Source organism: Canis lupus, chromosome 13 (assembly GCF_003254725.2).
Source record: "Canis lupus dingo isolate Sandy chromosome 13, ASM325472v2, whole genome shotgun sequence".
Lineage (NCBI taxonomy): Eukaryota > Metazoa > Chordata > Mammalia > Carnivora > Canidae > Canis > Canis lupus.
The window spans coordinates 8,190,653-8,208,051 of NC_064255.1; the positions used below are offsets into that span (position 1 = coordinate 8,190,653).

At 37.0% G+C, this 17,399-nt stretch overlaps 1 pseudogene; it reads left to right on the top strand.

The window, feature by feature from the left end:
* Positions 1-5,767, top strand: part of LOC112662298 (ubiquitin-conjugating enzyme E2 N-like) — a 66,705-nt pseudogene extending 60,938 nt beyond the window's left edge.
* Positions 5,768-17,399: the final 11,632 nt, after the last annotated feature.

Consider the following 17,399-nt stretch of genomic DNA (forward strand, 5'->3'; position numbering starts at 1 on the left):
ATAGTTTGATGAAGACCAATACTTATGTGGCTTGTTTCCAGTTAAACCAGAGGTGTAAAATACTAAATACATAATTTTAGGAACCTATTTACTTTCAAAATGTAAAAAAGATTTCAAAAGAAAATACTAAAGAACCAAAATAGATGAGTTCCAGAAAATAAATAAACAACTTAGGCATACTTGAGTTTTGGAGAAATAAAATAAAATAATGTATTTTGGATTATAGTCTCCTATACTATTAATTGAATTATTTGGATGAAATGTTTTCTGCACATTGTATATTATTATTATTATTTAATTAGCATAAAACAGATAATTTTAGATTGCCTGGCTATAGACAAAGGAGATTTAACATAAACATAATAGAGAGTTTTATTCCTCCCTGGAAATATATATTAAATTGTATTTGAGATTCATTTTAGAGAAAATTTAAATCTTGATTTGTAGTCTGATTCTTGCTAAGAGATTGAAATCCTTTTTAAAAAATTGTTATCTCTGATAACATTGCCCAGAACACTTGCTGAAGATAAACACAATGGAATCAACACTGTAATATGATATTTCCTCATGGAATACCAAGCTTATCCCTCGTGGGACACAAAACCCATAATCAACTGGCAGGGTTATGAAGGTCTTTCTTACACACTAGATTGATCTGATAATCCATACCATGTTTGGACATATTTTATGCATTACAACTTATATTCTTCTGCTTCTATGGCAACTGACGGCTTTGTAAACTTTTGGAACACTAGGGAAAGAAACATATTGGCAGAATGCTTAGGTTTTCATTTTTTCCATAAGATAGAAAAAGCAAGATACTCAACAACTAACTGTGATGATGTGACAAGAGATTATTTAATTATTCTTGACATGCTCCTATGCAGCCAAGAAGTAATCTTAACTTTGTTAAAGGCCTGCATTGATTTAAAAACAAACTCAAATACAAAAATTTATTTTTCTTATTTAATGAAATAATAGATTTTTCAGCCCAACAGCACACATGTGAAGCATATATACTATTTTGGTACAGCCATGGAAATGAAACATTTCAATTTTGAGTATCCAAATGGATTTGAGTTCTCAGCCATTGTGTTTTTAAAGATAGAAAGTTAATTGGATATTTAAAATCTCAAGTTTCTTAAATCTATTTTACATGAGAAAATTTAGTTAAATATTTGCAGTTTTTGGATAAAATGTTTTAGTTTTCTTAATTGTTTAATGATTTCCATTGAGATGGGTCAGGGTTTGGTAAAAACTATGGCCTATGAGCCAAAGCCAACCTATTGATCTTTTTGTATGTCTTATGATCTAAGAATGATATTTGCATTCTTAAATGGTTGAGAAAAATTTAAAGAAAAATATTTCATAACATGAAAATCATCTAAAATTTACATTTTAGTGTTCAAAAGTAAAGTTTTATTAGAACATAGTTATCTCCATTCATTTATGTATAGTCTATGGCTTCTTTTGTGCTATAGTAGCAGAATTGAGTACTTGGAATAGAGATCAGATGGCCCACATTGCTAAAATATTCATTATCTGGCTCTTTATAGAATAAGTTTGCTGGCCCAGGGATTCTTACCTCTAAATCCCAGACAGCTACTAAAATGCACACATAATCTCACACACACACACACACACACACACACACACACACACACAATGCATCCTAAGTGTGTGCCCTATGAAAATGTTTTCATTCCAAACACTTGGATTTGTGGGAACTATCATTTCATATTTTTAATGTTCTTTTTAAGTCTAAAAATTGTTAGGAAAACCATCTATCTTTACCATCCAATTGTGATAGTCAAAAAAACCTAGACAACATTTTGTGCAAATATAAATCCCACAGATTAAATGTACTTAAATCCTGGAGTCATAAATTGATTGGACTGCTTTAGGAGGCATCCATATTCTCCTTCCTTATTCCCCACCATTGGATTGAAATACTGACATAGTCACTATTAGGACATTTGTTGTCTACACGGTTATTCAGAGTGCTCTGTCAGATTATTACTGAAAAATCATGGAAACTAGAGTTGTTTTTTAAAAATATTTATTTATTTATTTTTTTCATGAGAGAGAGAGAGTCAGAGACACAGACAGAGGGAGAAGCAGGCTCCATGCTGGCAGCCCAACGCGGGACTCGATCCCGGGACCCCAGGATCACACTCTGGGCCAAAGGCAGGCGCTGAACCACTGAGCCATCCAGGGATTCCCTAGAGTTGTTTTTAACAATCTGTATTGTCTTGACTAGAAAGCCAATTTTATCTTACTTAACAGTCTCACAGAAAATTGACATCATAACTGTATGATATGATAGGACGCATCCAACATATTTTACAGTGTTCTCTATTTTCCAGAGAAAGAGAGCTCAAATAAAGATAGCTTTCAGACTGTGAAGAGTTCTGGGGAGGGCATAGCTTGTGGGGGAGGTACAAAGAAGAAGCCAAAGGATTTAGGCTTCTTGACCTTTGTGCCTTTCAGCTGGAGTAGTTTTGCTTTTATTTTCTGATATTTTAGGTCCTATTTGAGGATTTACAGTGCTTCAACTCTTGCAGATGCAGTGGCTTTATACTGTGTCAACACAGCCTGACTAGAACTACATTTTCCAGACTCTCCTCCCCTGTATTCAGATTAGGGCTGGCCACAAGAGAAGTTTGCCGTAGAGTATCATCATACTCTGAGGTTCAGCGGAGAGACCAACACATACACATTGTCGCTGATCTGCCAAATTATTTTGTTCACATGAGACAACAACTGGTCCCACAGCTCCTTCAGCTTGCCCATGTCCTTGGCTAGTCATGATGCAACTCTGCTGTGGTGACGTGGGGTATCTTCTTCTATAGGTCATCCACATCATCACAGGTTGAGAGGGTAAGATGAAGAGGAAGAGGTGAGTTCCAGTTTGACCTCATGGGTCCCTGTTGTTCTTGAGAGCCTATTAGTTCATCTCTCCCTGCTTCATGTTTAAGATTCTTCCCAGATGCTGATTCTGCTGACCTAGTACCATTTTGGGCCCAACTTCCAGACATAGATGCAACCGCCTTCTATAGACTGCCTCATGGCTCACATCTTGATATTTGGTATGATACTGAAAACAAGTCCCTTACTCCACCTCACTCAAAGAAGTTCGCTCTTTGGAACCATAATAGGTATACTGAAAGTGTCTGAAAGCTTCTCATTATCCATACACATTGTTTCAAAAGTCAAGAAACTGCAGCCAAGAAAACCAGCAGCAGTGGGAGTCATTGTCATCATAGTGGTAGTAATGTTAGTAGTAGTAAACATGGACCAGTGCTTACTTAGTGAATACTAGAACCCCTCAACCCTGATCCTCATTGTAACCTTAACCTAATCCTCATTATAGCCCTGTGAGTTAGGGGTACTGTTTTTCCCATTTTAAAGGCAAGAAAAACCAAAACACAGAGAATGTCAATTTAAGGCATGAGGTCAAAGATATTTAATAGCGGAGTTGGAATTTGAATCAAAGCAGTTTGACTCCTTCAAAATTTATCTTTGATGGTAGAATTTTATAAAAATGTAATGAAGAAGAATTTTTTTCCAGCTCTATGTTTTCCTAGGCAATTGCTTAAATAATTTGCAAATATTGAATACTTAACATAGGGCCTGTTCTAGCAAGCAAGACAAATACAGTTCCTGCCCAGAGGGAGCCAATATGTATTTTGCTATCCTTGCATTTGTGAAATGAGAATTGTGCTACTGTTGGAGGCCACCTCTCTCACTCTCTATCTCTGCATGTAGTTATATTTCATTTCATTCAAAACATAAATATATTAGAGGGGATTTGAGGAAAAGCATAGGCATTTAGATCAAATGTATGAAATAGCAAGAAATAATAAAAACTGTAGTTTCCAAAATATTTAAAATAGAATTTATGCTCTTAAAAGTGTAATCATGTGACATGAAAATTACAAAACACATACTTTGGGAAGAGAATTATGTAAGTCCCTTCTCTAATTCACAAATGAATAGGTCAAAAATGTACTGGAGCCAACCATATGTCATGAATAAGCCACAGTGGTAGGAAGCCTTCAGACACTTAGACTGTTTGGAGAACCCCAGTAATGCTCACGCTGGAGATTCTTGGTAACTTGTATAATTGACTATAAACTAGAGTCAATAGTAATCCTGGCTGTACTGTGAACTTCTGTGATTCAATAATTGTCTTTTCAGAAAGCTCAAGCTTCTGTGACAAGTTCCAAGTTTTTAAATTGTCTCCATAAATGTGCCTTTCTTTGCTTGTGAAGAAGGACTTAGGGCGAAGGCATATCAAGTCACAACGAGCATTTCCGCCTAGCATGTCAAGTGGGTGGCCATCCCTCTGGGGACCAGTGTTGGAAAAAGGCATCTAGCCAGGATGGGGCCACTCCTGGATTCTGGCTATATTTCCTTCTTTGCTTCAGAGATGGTTCTGATAAAACCGTTATCTTTTTCTCACAAATAAATCATCAGAAGCTCATAGTCAATGTGTCTAGGGGCGTGAACTCTGGTCACAAGTGTGTTAATCTATTGAATTCTGCTAAACCATTTCTTTTTGTGACACAGGACATTCTTAACTTACAAAATATCACCATTTAGGTTGGCATGGTAACTTCTCTTTTGAGACCCTTTGTTTTCAGGCCTCATTTATAGACTTACAAAGAGTCACCACATCTTTGTCAGTCTTTATCAATTTGTTTATTCAGAATCGTATCTTTTTTAAAAAAAGATTTTATTTATTTATTCATGAGAGACAGAGAGAGAAAGAGGCAAAGACACAGGCAGAGGGAGAAGCAGGCTCTCTGCAGGAGCCCTATGTGGGACTCAATCCCGGACCCCGGGATCACAACCTGAGTCAAAGGCAGATGCTCAATGGCTGAACCAGCCAGGCATCCCCAGAATCGTATCTTGAAAAGGTTTTGCAAAATGTTGAGACTGTCTCAGGCACGGTGTTTGTTTGCTTGGCTCTATAGCTCTCTGTGGCCTGAATGCTCAGTTCTTTTTGTCTTCTCTTTGCTGGATGAGCTCTGCTGACACAGAGGATGCTTCGTTCTCCTCCTTTGGATGGGAGGTGTTTCACTTCCACTCGTGCATGAGGCAAGTGGAGCCAGAGTCGAGACCAGAGGCGGAACTCGGGATCTGACAAGATGTCTGGGCTGCCCTGCAGGATTATCAAGGAGACCCAGCATTTGCTGGCAGAACCAGTTCCTGGCATTAAAGCAGAACCAGATGAGAGCGACGCCTGTTATTTTCATGTAGTCATTGCTGGCCCCCAGGATTCCCTCTTCGAGGGAAGGACTTTTACACTTGAACTATTCCTTCCAGAAGAATACCCGGTGGCAGCCCCTAAAGTACGTTTCACAACCAAAATTTATCATCCTAATGTAGACTAGTTGGGAAGAATATGTTTAGGTATTTTGAAAGATAAGTGGTCCCCAGCACTGCAGGTCCACACAGTTCTGCTATCGATCCAGGCTTTGTTAAGTGCTCCCAATCCAGATGATCCGTTAGCAAATGATGTAGCGGAGCAGTGGAAGACCAACAAAGCCCAAGTCATAGAAACAGCGAGAGCATGGACTAGGCTATATGCCATGAATAATATCTAAAATCCATCCGATCATCAGGTGTGCATCACTTCTCCTGTTCTGCCAAGACTTCTTCCTTTTTTGTTTGTATTTAATGGGCACAGTCTTAGAAACATTACAGAATAAAAGCCCAGACATCTTCAGTCCTTTGGTGATTAAATGCACCCTAGAAAATCTATGTCTTGTCCTGATTCACTGTTGTAAAGCATGAGCAGAGGTTAGAAGTACCATCTGGATTGTTGTGAAACGTTTAAAAGCAGTGGCCCCTCTGCTTTTGTTCATTTTCCCCATCATGGTTTAAGTATAAAGCACTGTGAATGGGTAGTTGTCAGGGTTAGCTGCAGGGGTGTGGGTGTTTTTCTTTATTATTTTTTTGAGGGGGAGAGGTAGTTTTATTTTAATTTTATGGACTCCTTTCCCCCTTTTTATGTGATCTAATTGCATCGGTTAAAAGCAGCTAACCAGTTCTTTAGAATATGCTCTCTAGCCAAGCCTAACTTTATTTAGACGCTGTAGAGGGACAAGCTTTATTGTTTGAACCAAAATGGGAACATTAAACACACATCACAGCCCTCACTAATAACATTGTGACTTTGCTGTCAAGTGTAGAATCCTTCCTTCAAGAAAAAGCTTGTGACCATTTTTTATGGCTTGTCTGGAAACTTCTGTAAATCTTATGTTTTAGTAAAATATTTTCTGTTATTCTAAAAAAAAGTAGATGGGTGGGGTTTCTCACTTCTTAGTGTTAGTGTTGAAAACTAGCTCCCCTGTTGCATCGCACCATGTAAAGATTTTGATGTAACACTATTATAGTTAGGTCAGGGGCACTTCTGCTAAGCAACTTCACACCCACTATCATGTGGGATTAGGGATTTGGGGACCTGCTTATCTGCATTTAACTCCCATGGCTGTTGAAGGCATTAGAAACAATAGGATAAGCTAAAATATGGTTCACAACACATCCGTGAGCCTCATGATATTGGTTGTGCTTTAGATAACATATTTTACAATATGTGACTTTTTTTTACATGTGTTCTAGGGAGCATGAGACTTCTGTTTTTTTTGTTTTATTTTTTTAAAGATTTTATTTATTTATTCATGAGAGACACACACACACACACACACACACAGAGAGGCAGAGACAAGGCAGAGGGAGAAGCAGGCTCCATGCAGGGAGCCTGACATGGGACTCGATCCTGGGTCTCCAGGATCATGCCCTGGGCTGAAGGCGGCAGTAAACCGCTGGGCCACCCGGGCTGCCCTGTTGGAGACTTTTGAATAAGAGTTCGATGAGAAAAGAGTTTTGCTTCTGGGAAAATGCCACACGGTATAATTACCTCATGGCAAATTACAACTATGCTTGCATATTAAAGGCAAGTAATTCTGCAATAAATATACCTATTTATTTTTTTCCCAGTATTTCTGGTATTAATTTGGACACAGAGTTCCTTATTTTTGTCGAATCCCTTTTTCATCTGGAAGGTGACATTGACTGAAAAGCAAAGTGCAGAACCACATTATTGATTGTGCTCACATGAAAAATGAAAATGGACATCTGTTTATACCTCAAAATGTAAGGACAGGAAGGGTCGATGAGGCAATGTAACATAGATTCATGCCCTCATTTCATATCAGGATTTAAAAAAGGGGCAGCTTTGACGTGGATGGAACTGGAGGGTATTATGCTGAGTGAAATAAGTCAATTGGAGAAGGACAAACATTATATGGTCTCATTCATTTGGGGAATATAAAAAATAGTGAAAGGGAATAAAGGGGAAAGGAGAAAAAATGAGTGGGAAATATCAGAAAGGGAGACACAACATGAGAGACTCGTAACTCTGGGAAACGAACTAGGGGTGGTGGAAGGGGAGGAGGGCGGGGGATGGGGGTGACTGGGTGACGGGCACTGAGCAGGACACTTGATGGGATGAGCACTGGGTGTTATTCTGTATGTTGACAAATTGAACACCAATAAAAAATAAATATATTAAAAAAATAAAAAAGGGGCAGCTATCGAAAGTCTTTGCAGACCTCAAAGACTCACAGACTACTTGCGTGGGAAGGATAGGATAAAACATTTCATGGAGTGATGCAGTAAGACTGCTCTGAGGATCCTTCTGGGAATCCTTGATGCATCTGAAGGAAACTGCTGGGTCTCTTCAGTAACTGCTTCTCCCCCTCTGCCAGCCACAAGCAAGACTGTACTTCATGGTCCTCTCACTGTTTGCTGGGCAGTGTGACCAGTTCTCCCATGGAAATGTAAGAAGTGACACCTCTCACTTCCTGGTAAAGGAGAATAAAGACTATGCAATTATCTAGTCTGCTTCTTCCCCTGTCCTCACAAGGAGTCCATGAACTTTTGGAGATAAAGCCATGAGATGGAACAGTCTCTTTTAACTTGGATCCCTGTGTAACCCGGTGGAGCTTAATCCATTTTTCCACATCTCATCACCTATCTTAGACATATAGCACAGGCAAGAAATTTTCGTTGACTAAAGTGACTGAGAATTTGAGATTGCTTGTTACTGCAGCCATAAATAAACCTTCCTTGAGTGTGTGTGTCTGTGAGTGTGTGTGTGAGTGTGTGTGTGTGTGTGTGTGTTGTGGGGGTATAGCAGTCCAGGCCTCCCCACTTGGTTTACTCCCTCTTTAAATCTCCTACCCCTCCCAACTACAATCAGAGAGGATATATGTTGATCTGTTTACTAGGATTTTTTAAAAAGATTTTATTTATTTATTCATGAAAGACAGAGAGAGGCAGAGACATAGGCAGAGGGAGAAGCAGGCTCCCTGTAGGGAGCCTGATGTGGGACTCGATCCCAGGACCACGGGACCATACCCTGAGCCAACCACTGAGCCCAGGCATCCCTGTTTACTAGGCTTCTAAAATGTATTTCCTTGGAGAGTCTGTGTAGCTCAGTCAGTTACATGTCTGCCTTCAGCTCAGGGCATGATCCCAGGGTCCTAGGATCAAGCCCTGTGTTGAGCTCCCTGCTCAGTGGGGAGCCTGCTTCTCCCTCTCCCTCTGCCTCTCCTCCCTGTTTATACTCTCTTTCTCTCTCAAATACATAAATAAAATCTTTTAAAAAGAAATAAATAAAAATTGTACTTTTAAAAAGAACTTAATTGTTAAAAATATCAAAAGTCAGTGTTAAATATCTCTATTTTGTATTTAAGAATACTGAAGAACCACTGAAGTGAACAACTTAGTAAAATTACTTTCAGCAGTGGAACTCAGATTCTTGTCTTTCAGCTTATTTTAAGTTTGTTTTATTTTCTTGCAGCATAAAGTTGGGAGTTAACAATTGAAAAATTAAAACTAACACAGAACAATAGAAGAATAAAAATCATATCTATAGGCTCACCACCCAAAGACAGGCACTCTTAATTCTCATGTAGTTCTTTATGATCTTTTAAATTAATATATAGTAGCAATAATCATCTGTGTTTATTGAGTCCTCCCAGATGTCAGACACCCGGCAGTTATGGGCCAGGCTGTTGGAGTCTGTCTGGTAAGCATCCATACTCCTACATCTTTCATTTGTGTGACCTTGCTCAACCCTCTGTACATCAGATTCCTCGTCTTTAAAATGAGGATTTTACTATGGTTTTATGAAGATTAATTTTAAAATATATGTAAAATATTAATAGTTGGAAGAATGCCTGAATTATTGTAAGCACTCAATAAATGTTAGCAGTTTTACTTTTCATTTTTCCCCAGTTAATGCTCAGACCAAGCCTATGCAATAGGTATGACTATTCTTCTTTTATAGATAATGTAAGGAAAGACTAGGGGAGTCAGTAATTTCCCACAGTCACACAGCCAACAGGCAGTAAAAACTTATTTCAGAATCTGTTCTCCTAATTATTATAATATATAAAAAATGCCATTTTATGCATCATTAACTAGTTAATAAGTAGTTAATATTCTGTTTTCTGATCTTTTATTATTATAAATAACATTGAATACAGCGAGTGTTGCTGTGAATAAAAAATCTTTTATTAAAAGTTTTTGTGTGTTTTTATAATTGTTTCTTAAGATAGACTACCAGCAATGATACAAATTAGCAAAAAAATATGGTGTCTTTAAATTCTTGATTCATACTCCTAAGTATTGTCTAAAATTGTTTTTTTAGGGCAGCCTTGGTGGCTCAGAGGTTTAGCACCTGCCTTTGGTCCAGGGCGTGATTCTGGAGACCCAGGATCAAGTCCCACGTCAGGCTTCCTGCATGGAGCCTGCTTCTGTCTCTGTCTCTGTCTCTGTCTCTGTCTCTGTCTCTGTCTCTCTCTCTGTGTGTCTGTGTGGCTCAAGAATAAATAAATAAAATCTTAAAAAAATAAAAATAAAATAAAATCGTTTTTTTACTAAGCCTACCAATTCTAAATAAGGGCGTGCTATTAGAAAAAAAAATGCTGTCCAGATTTCAAAGGAGAGGTGAAGGTGGTTAATTACATAGGTTAAGAAAAAAGGGATCTCATTTTAATTTGCAGTTTTGCAATGTGCATAATTCATCCAGTAATATTTTTTACCATGATATTTTATAGGATGAGGTGCTTCAAATTGAAGTATTATGTGGCAGTGAGCCATTCTTCCATTGAAGCAGACATTTAAAGCCATGTTTCTCCATAGTTTTGTCCTCCGCCATCTCCTCACTGCACAGTCACTCAAGGGGAAGTCATCCTCAGCTGAGACTTTAACATTGCTATCTTGCGGATATCCCCATTTCCAAGACTCCAGACTTTCAGAGCAGTACCAAACATCTGCACATGCTCTGTAAATCCCAGCTGTCTAATCCCTGTGCACCTTGAACTCAGATTGTCCAATGTCTCATTCATCTCCTTACCTCCAGACCAGTTCTTTTGATTCTTTTCTGTATGTGGTGATTTGGTGATAGGAAAAACCATCTATCGGATTGCTCAAACCTGAAGTTAGTTTTTTTCTTGACTTTTCTAGTTCTCCTCACACTCCTAGGCATATGGGTTCTGGGCTCCTAAATATCCCTCAAGTCTATCCCTTCTCTGCACCCCGACTGCCACTGCAGCATGTATCATCATCTCTTGACTGGACTCAATAAACTCCGGTCTCCCTGCCTTCTATCTAGTTCCCACTCCATTCAATCTTTGCACCACTTCCAAAATGACATAATGTCCATCCTACTACACCACCTCCCATTTAAAAATTAATGAGTTATCTACTTTGCTTATGTGATGATATCTAATTTTCATAATCTGAAAGGGGGATGCCCATTTCCAGGATCACATTTTGCTCCCTCTCCAATCCTCTACCCTTCTCCCACATGCTTTATGCTAGAACAATAGTTCTGAAGTCTGGTTGTACCTTAGAATCACTTTACAAGCTTTAAACAAAGACCAATGCCAAGACCCCATGCTCAGATCCTGTGATTTAATTGAGTTCAGAAGAAACCTGGACATAAGTATTTTTTAAAAACTTATTAAGAGATTGTAATTTATTGCTAGAATGAGACCCAATTCTTCTTGCCAAATTAAACTATTGTAATTACCCCCAATTTGCTTTTTCTATCTTGCTTTACTGGAAGGGATGGCCTTGTTCATTATTTCAATCTTGCAAACATCTGTTCTTTTAGTACTTGGTTGAACTTAGTTGTGTCACTAAGATGGAAGAGAGACTCGGAGTGACTCTCCCCTGCCCTCACATATCTGTCACATCTCCTTCATATTTTTTCTCTCGTGAACACTGACATTTTATCACTTATTGAAGTGCTATGCAAATAAAACTTCAAGCCAGTCACTTGTGACCAGATTGTCCCAGGCAGCTATTCCAAAGCCACTGGTTCAACCGTTACAACTTCAGTGTAATCTTTTCTCTCCTTGGGTAGACTGGACTGCCTCTTCCTATAGGTGGATATGGCACCTTGCATTCAGGTAGCTCTTTGGTCACTCTTGTTGCTCTCTATACAGTAACTCCTCATTTGCATGTTTCTAGAGCCACTGGATGCTACAGAATTCTAAGGTAGCAACAGTAGAAGCATCTTAGTCATCTTTGCATCTCTACAGTCTGGCATAGTATCTGCCTTTATAATAGAGACTCAGTAAGTGCTTATCCAGTGAAAAATTTGATAACCACCCCCAGCTGCTACCAGTCAACTACTTAGGTAGGTGAAGCTCTGCAAATCCCTTGGGGACTTAGGTAGGTGAAGAATCAAGTCATAGGAAATAACTCTCTGACCTCTTGAATCTTGGCATACCTACCAAGTTCACCTTAGGGTTGTGTTGTATTTCTATTATTAATCATTATTTTCAAATCTTTTCAGTGTATCTGGAAAAAATCCTTTCCATGTGTTAGCGAAATTGTTTCAACTCAAAACTTTGATTTCTGCTTCTGGAGTATGGACTATATGCTTACTCCATTCCTTTTGCTATTCAGAAGTTTTGGATTTATAATAAGTTCAGGATGTACATCTCTCCAGTTTCTTTATATCTATATAAATCAAATTAACGAAAAGCCATTATTTACTGTGTATTTAGTAAAGCTTATAGTCTTTAAACTGCGATAGCCAGAAAAGTCCAATTTATTTCTGCCTTTCTTTTTTTTATTTCTGCCTTTCTTAAGAGAAAATATGATCCTTAATTGTAGTTAGCTTGTAGAAATGTTTCTTTATTCTATAATTTGAACATGACTGTAAATGTCTGAGTTTGTTGGTTGACAATCCTTATATTTGACCCTGTGCACTTTGATAAAGCCCCATCAAGTAACAATTTTGGGTTGGGGCTTAATAAAAACAATAGTAATGGCACCACCACCACTACTACTAGTATATTTAATGCCTACTATGGACCAGTAAATGAGCTATGTGCATGTCATACATTGTGTTATTTAATACTTACTATTGAAGTTCAAAGAAGTGATTTCTCAGTGTCACATACCTACTAAGCCATGGAGTTGGTACTGCATGAACAAACAACACAAAGCTTGGCTCTCTAAAAGTTTGCCAGATATATGACTAATGCATAGAAATATGGTGCTGCATCACTTTTAGCTGTGGGTGTAAGCTGCTGAATTCACCCAAGACGTGGCTCCACAGAGTTCTCAAAGCCACCTCTCCCTCAACCCCTTGAGTCACTAAATGCAAGAAGGAGCCTGAGCTTTTTTCACCACAGATATTTTCAACCAAAATATTTTCTGGTGTTTTTGTACATATCATTTGCATAATATGAAATAAGATGATAAAGAGATTTTTTTTAATGACATGATATAAATCATTGTATTTAGTAAACTTGACCTTTGTATCTTTGCATTCTGAGAAAGGTTATCTATCAACTAAGAACATAGAGAGTTTGTGCTTATCAACTAAGGACTGTGTTTGTTGAAACCTCACCCTAAAGGCAGAACATAGAGTGTAGAGAAAATTTTAGATTCAGAACTAGTTGCCTTGAAATTAATTATACTTTTAGATTTTTTATATTAGTTAATGTATTAATTAGTTAAAATAGTATTAATGTGGATTATCTTATTTCCACATGGATGCCTGTTCTATCGTGTTCATGTGAACTTCTGTTTTAGGGTGTTCAAGAAAAATCATTATTGACTAACATTTTTAAGAAAAATTAAGTTTCTGAGAGTCAATTATTTTTGCAAAATAAGCAATCACTCTTTGATAGTCACATATTTGGTGGCATTTACTTGCTTTAGCAAATAAAATGTCATAAATTATGCTAACACTGAAAAGTTGTACATGATTAGTGATATTCTGAAGACTGGGGGCAAGTCTGAAAACACCATGTACGGACTTCTAGAATGGGCTTTATTTTCATTAAAAATGGACTCATTCTCCCAGGAGAAATCATTTAATAGCACTCTGTACACAAGGAGATGAAATGCTTTTCATTTATCAAAAAGTTTTCCCCCAAGACAGCTTGGTTTCTGTAACTAGTATAATAATTATTCTTTTGTTTAAATTTTACACTATCAAAAAACTGAACCACATTTCCCAAGGACGAGTAATTGTTTGATAAAGATGTTAGTGAAGGATTGTTCTCTCTTCTCCTACTTTCCATCTCTCCTTTCTGCTCTTTTTTGGCGGAAGGGGTCTAGTTTCTGAAATTCTCATTGAGTGCATACAGTCTATGAACATCTACAATTGTATGTAAGTTCAGTGTGTACCTGAAATGATGCTTACCATCTTACAGCCTAAGCTTATAATTTAAAAGAAAATTTAAATTCATCCCATACCAACAACAATAAGAGCAACAACAAGAAGTAATTGTATTTTGGCAATACAGTATCAGCATATCCTTTATCTGTGTTATTAAACAACTTCGAATCATTCCTTGTCTTATGGTACTCCCTCCCTCTAAATTAAACACACATGAAAGACACCTGGTTTTGAATTCTGAAATGCAATGCAAACCAGATGGGTTTTATTGCAAATGTGGTCCTCGACTCCTATGCTGAAGTGGGAAGTTGATTTTTAAAAAATGACATCTACAAATACACACTTAAAGGGCAGCTTTTGTTGGTTAGATGTTAGGGCTTTGGGGGTTTTGGCCCATTCCAAGAAGTTGTTCCAAAGAGTATATGGCCTCCTACATTGGAAAATAAGAAAATATAGCTCCTATTGAGACATAACATTTAAAAGTACAAAAATAAGGTATTATTTCTTAAATTTTGAGACAGCATCACTGCTTTAGCATAATAATTCAAATTATACAGTGGCAGGGAAATTTTGATCTTAACTTTTTTTCAAAATAATGAAATACTTAAAATATTCTAAATTAAAATATAGACTTATTTGTAAGTGTCTACTTTGTGCCAATGCCTGGGTATATGATGGTAAACAACCAAGGTTTGGTTCTTACCTTCACACAGCTTAGTCTTGTGAAATTAACTTGTTCATTCCTTAAAAACAAATAAACAAATCAAGAATCAATTGGTGAAAGACAGGAGAACTAACACATATCAAATACTAACTCTGTACCAGTGCTGAGCTAGAATTTTTCGTTCTTATCTGAACTTCCCAGTAACTCTGTGAGGTAGTTACTATGATCCTTATTTTATAGACTGGAAAACTGAGGCTCAGGGAGGTGAAGTAACTTGCTTACATTCACACAACTAGTGACTTAGTAAATGGCAGAGTGAACACTTGAATCCAAGTCTGATTCCATTGTTTGACATCTCTTCTGAGTTTAGTGCCTTCTTTGCTTTTTGATTCAGCAGGTCCCCTTGACCTTTCCTCTGTGCCACTAAATGATTTAAATTAATTGAAAGAAATAATATGCCATAGTTTACAAAATATCAGAGTGAAAATGTGGAAACCAGCACTCCCATCATTGTCACTGGTCACTAGAACTTTGATATTTCTTTTCCTTGGCTCTCTTCAGACAAGGGAGAAATGTACCCAACAGATTTTTAAACTAAAAGTCCATATGCATAGGACAAACTGGGTTTTTGTCTTTTAAATTTAGAAAAAAGAGCCAATATTTTTTTTCTTTATTTATTTATGATAGTCACACAGAGAGAGAGAGAGAGAGAGAGAGGGGCAGAGACACAGGCAGAGGGAGAAGCAGGCTCCATGCACCAGGAGCCCGACGTGGGACTCGATCCCGGGTCTCCAGGATCACGCCCCGGGCCAAAGGCAGGCGCCAAACCGCTGCGCCACCCAGGGATCCCAAGAGCCAATATTTAACTATTTCATTTTAATTGTTTTGATTCAGTGGTACAGCCAGGCCGAGGTCTTTGCTGGGTTAGATGTAACATCGAGAAAGCTGGTTTACACTCATTTCTACTTTTTCCTCCAGAGAGATACCCTTAATGGAAGCTCAACAACTTCCAGGCCAACTAAGACATGAGTTAAAGCTCTTTTTTTCTCATATACTTTCTGAATTCTCTCTCTGTAAAGCCTACTTGCCAAGTGTCTTCTAAGTTTTCTTTTGAATATTTGTAATGATAAGAATTCAGTATCTTTTGAAAGAGTTCATTCCATCTTTGTTTAGTTCTAATAATCAGGTTATGTTTTCTCAAAATATGATAATGCACGTGTAGTTCCCAGGTACAGAACAGATTTAATTAATATTCTGGATGACAATTAAAAATCTATTCCATATAAGACATATCTGATTTATCTTTCTGTGTGTCAGCTATTCACATTGAGAGCTAACTAAAAATAACTATCATGGTCTCTATTACTTCTTTTAAATATCCCCAATTTCTTTATCTGCTCCTGGAATAACAGAACTTTGAATTTCTTCACTTGAAACAAAGATGGTACCAGAACTAAGCCCCATAATCCTAGTGTAATTTTACCAAGTAAATAGTATAGCAATCCTAAACCTTTTCCCCTTATTGTAATATAGTCACTAAATTTCTATAAATAAGGTTTAAGTTCATGTTAGTTTATTTTGGAAGTTGTTTCTTAATTTTGGCCGAAATGGAGTTTACTCTCAACTCAAATCCTGTGCTTTTTTAACTTATGCCGTGTTTCAGTTCACAGCATTACCTTCAATGCTGCTTTTTGGATGTTTACTGTCTAATTTTACTTCCTTCTTATATTATTGTCGTTTCTCCCTACTTGCTTTACATTTAAAAATTTTTATTTTAGCCTTCTCTACTTTTATTATGATAGCCCTTAATGTAAATTTGTGGTCTCTCCAAAGTTTGCACATTTTTATCTATCATTGATTGGTTCTGTAAGCTTCTCAACCACTTCAAATCTTCAAAATTTGCCTCTACCGTATTTTCCGAATGTCTTTTCTGATTCTCCAATATGACACGTTAGGCTACTTAATTACATCTTCTGTGTCTCATTGCCTCTATTTTATACTCGTGTTGTGTTCTATTCTGAGTATTTTATTCAGGTCTGTACTTATTGAGATTTTTTTTCCCCTTGAGTTTGTATATGGACATATCTAGAGGTTTTCTAGTGGTTTACCAATATTTGTACTGTTTTGATCTGATAACTCCACTTTTAAAGGCTCATGTAAGTTCAGATAGATTTGGGTGTAAGAATCTTTATTTATTTATTTATATTTATTTGTACATTATGTACAAAAAAACCTGAATTTCAATCCATGGGAAATTAGTAAGTAGATACTACCTAACGGAATAGTTTGTCATGCAATTGCTAACACAAGTGTGTGTGTGTATTTTTTTCCTTTCCTTTTTTTCCCTTTCTTTTCTTTCTTTCTTTCTTTCTTTCTTTCTTTCTTTCTTTCTTTCTTTCTTTCTTTCTTCTTTCTTTCTTTCTTTCTTTCTTTCTTTCTTTCTTTCTCTCTCTCTTTCTTTCTTCTTTCTTTCTTTCTTTCTTTCTTTCTTTCTTTCTTTCTTTCTTTCTTCTTTCTCTTTCCTCCTTCCTTCTATAGATATAAATATATATTTCTATTTATATACATTTGTGGGTATACAACATATCAAGCACTCTGCCAAGAATATTTACTTCTTTTAGACAAATTTGAAATGTGAAAATATTGACATATTCATTCCTTCTGTTTCAGAAAATCACCATCATCTTTCCTGTGTATCAAAATTGTTTGGGATTACTGAACTATAAAATTCATATCTCAATCTTTTCCTGAATCTTTTAAGCATCTCCTTTCATTATGTCAAAGTACAAAAGCATTCTTGACTTATTTTTGCCTTCTTGACAGTCATCAACATTAAGAGATAAGTCTAGGAGAAGAGATTAACTTGAATTAAGAAGAATTGCTGCTACAAGCTATATAAAGTCTTTGGTTTGAGTCTTTCTTTCCAGGTCACACTTCCTCAATGTATCATCAAGAGCTCAAGTTAAAGATAAAATCTAGGCTGAATTTTGCCAAATCTGAAGAAAGAAG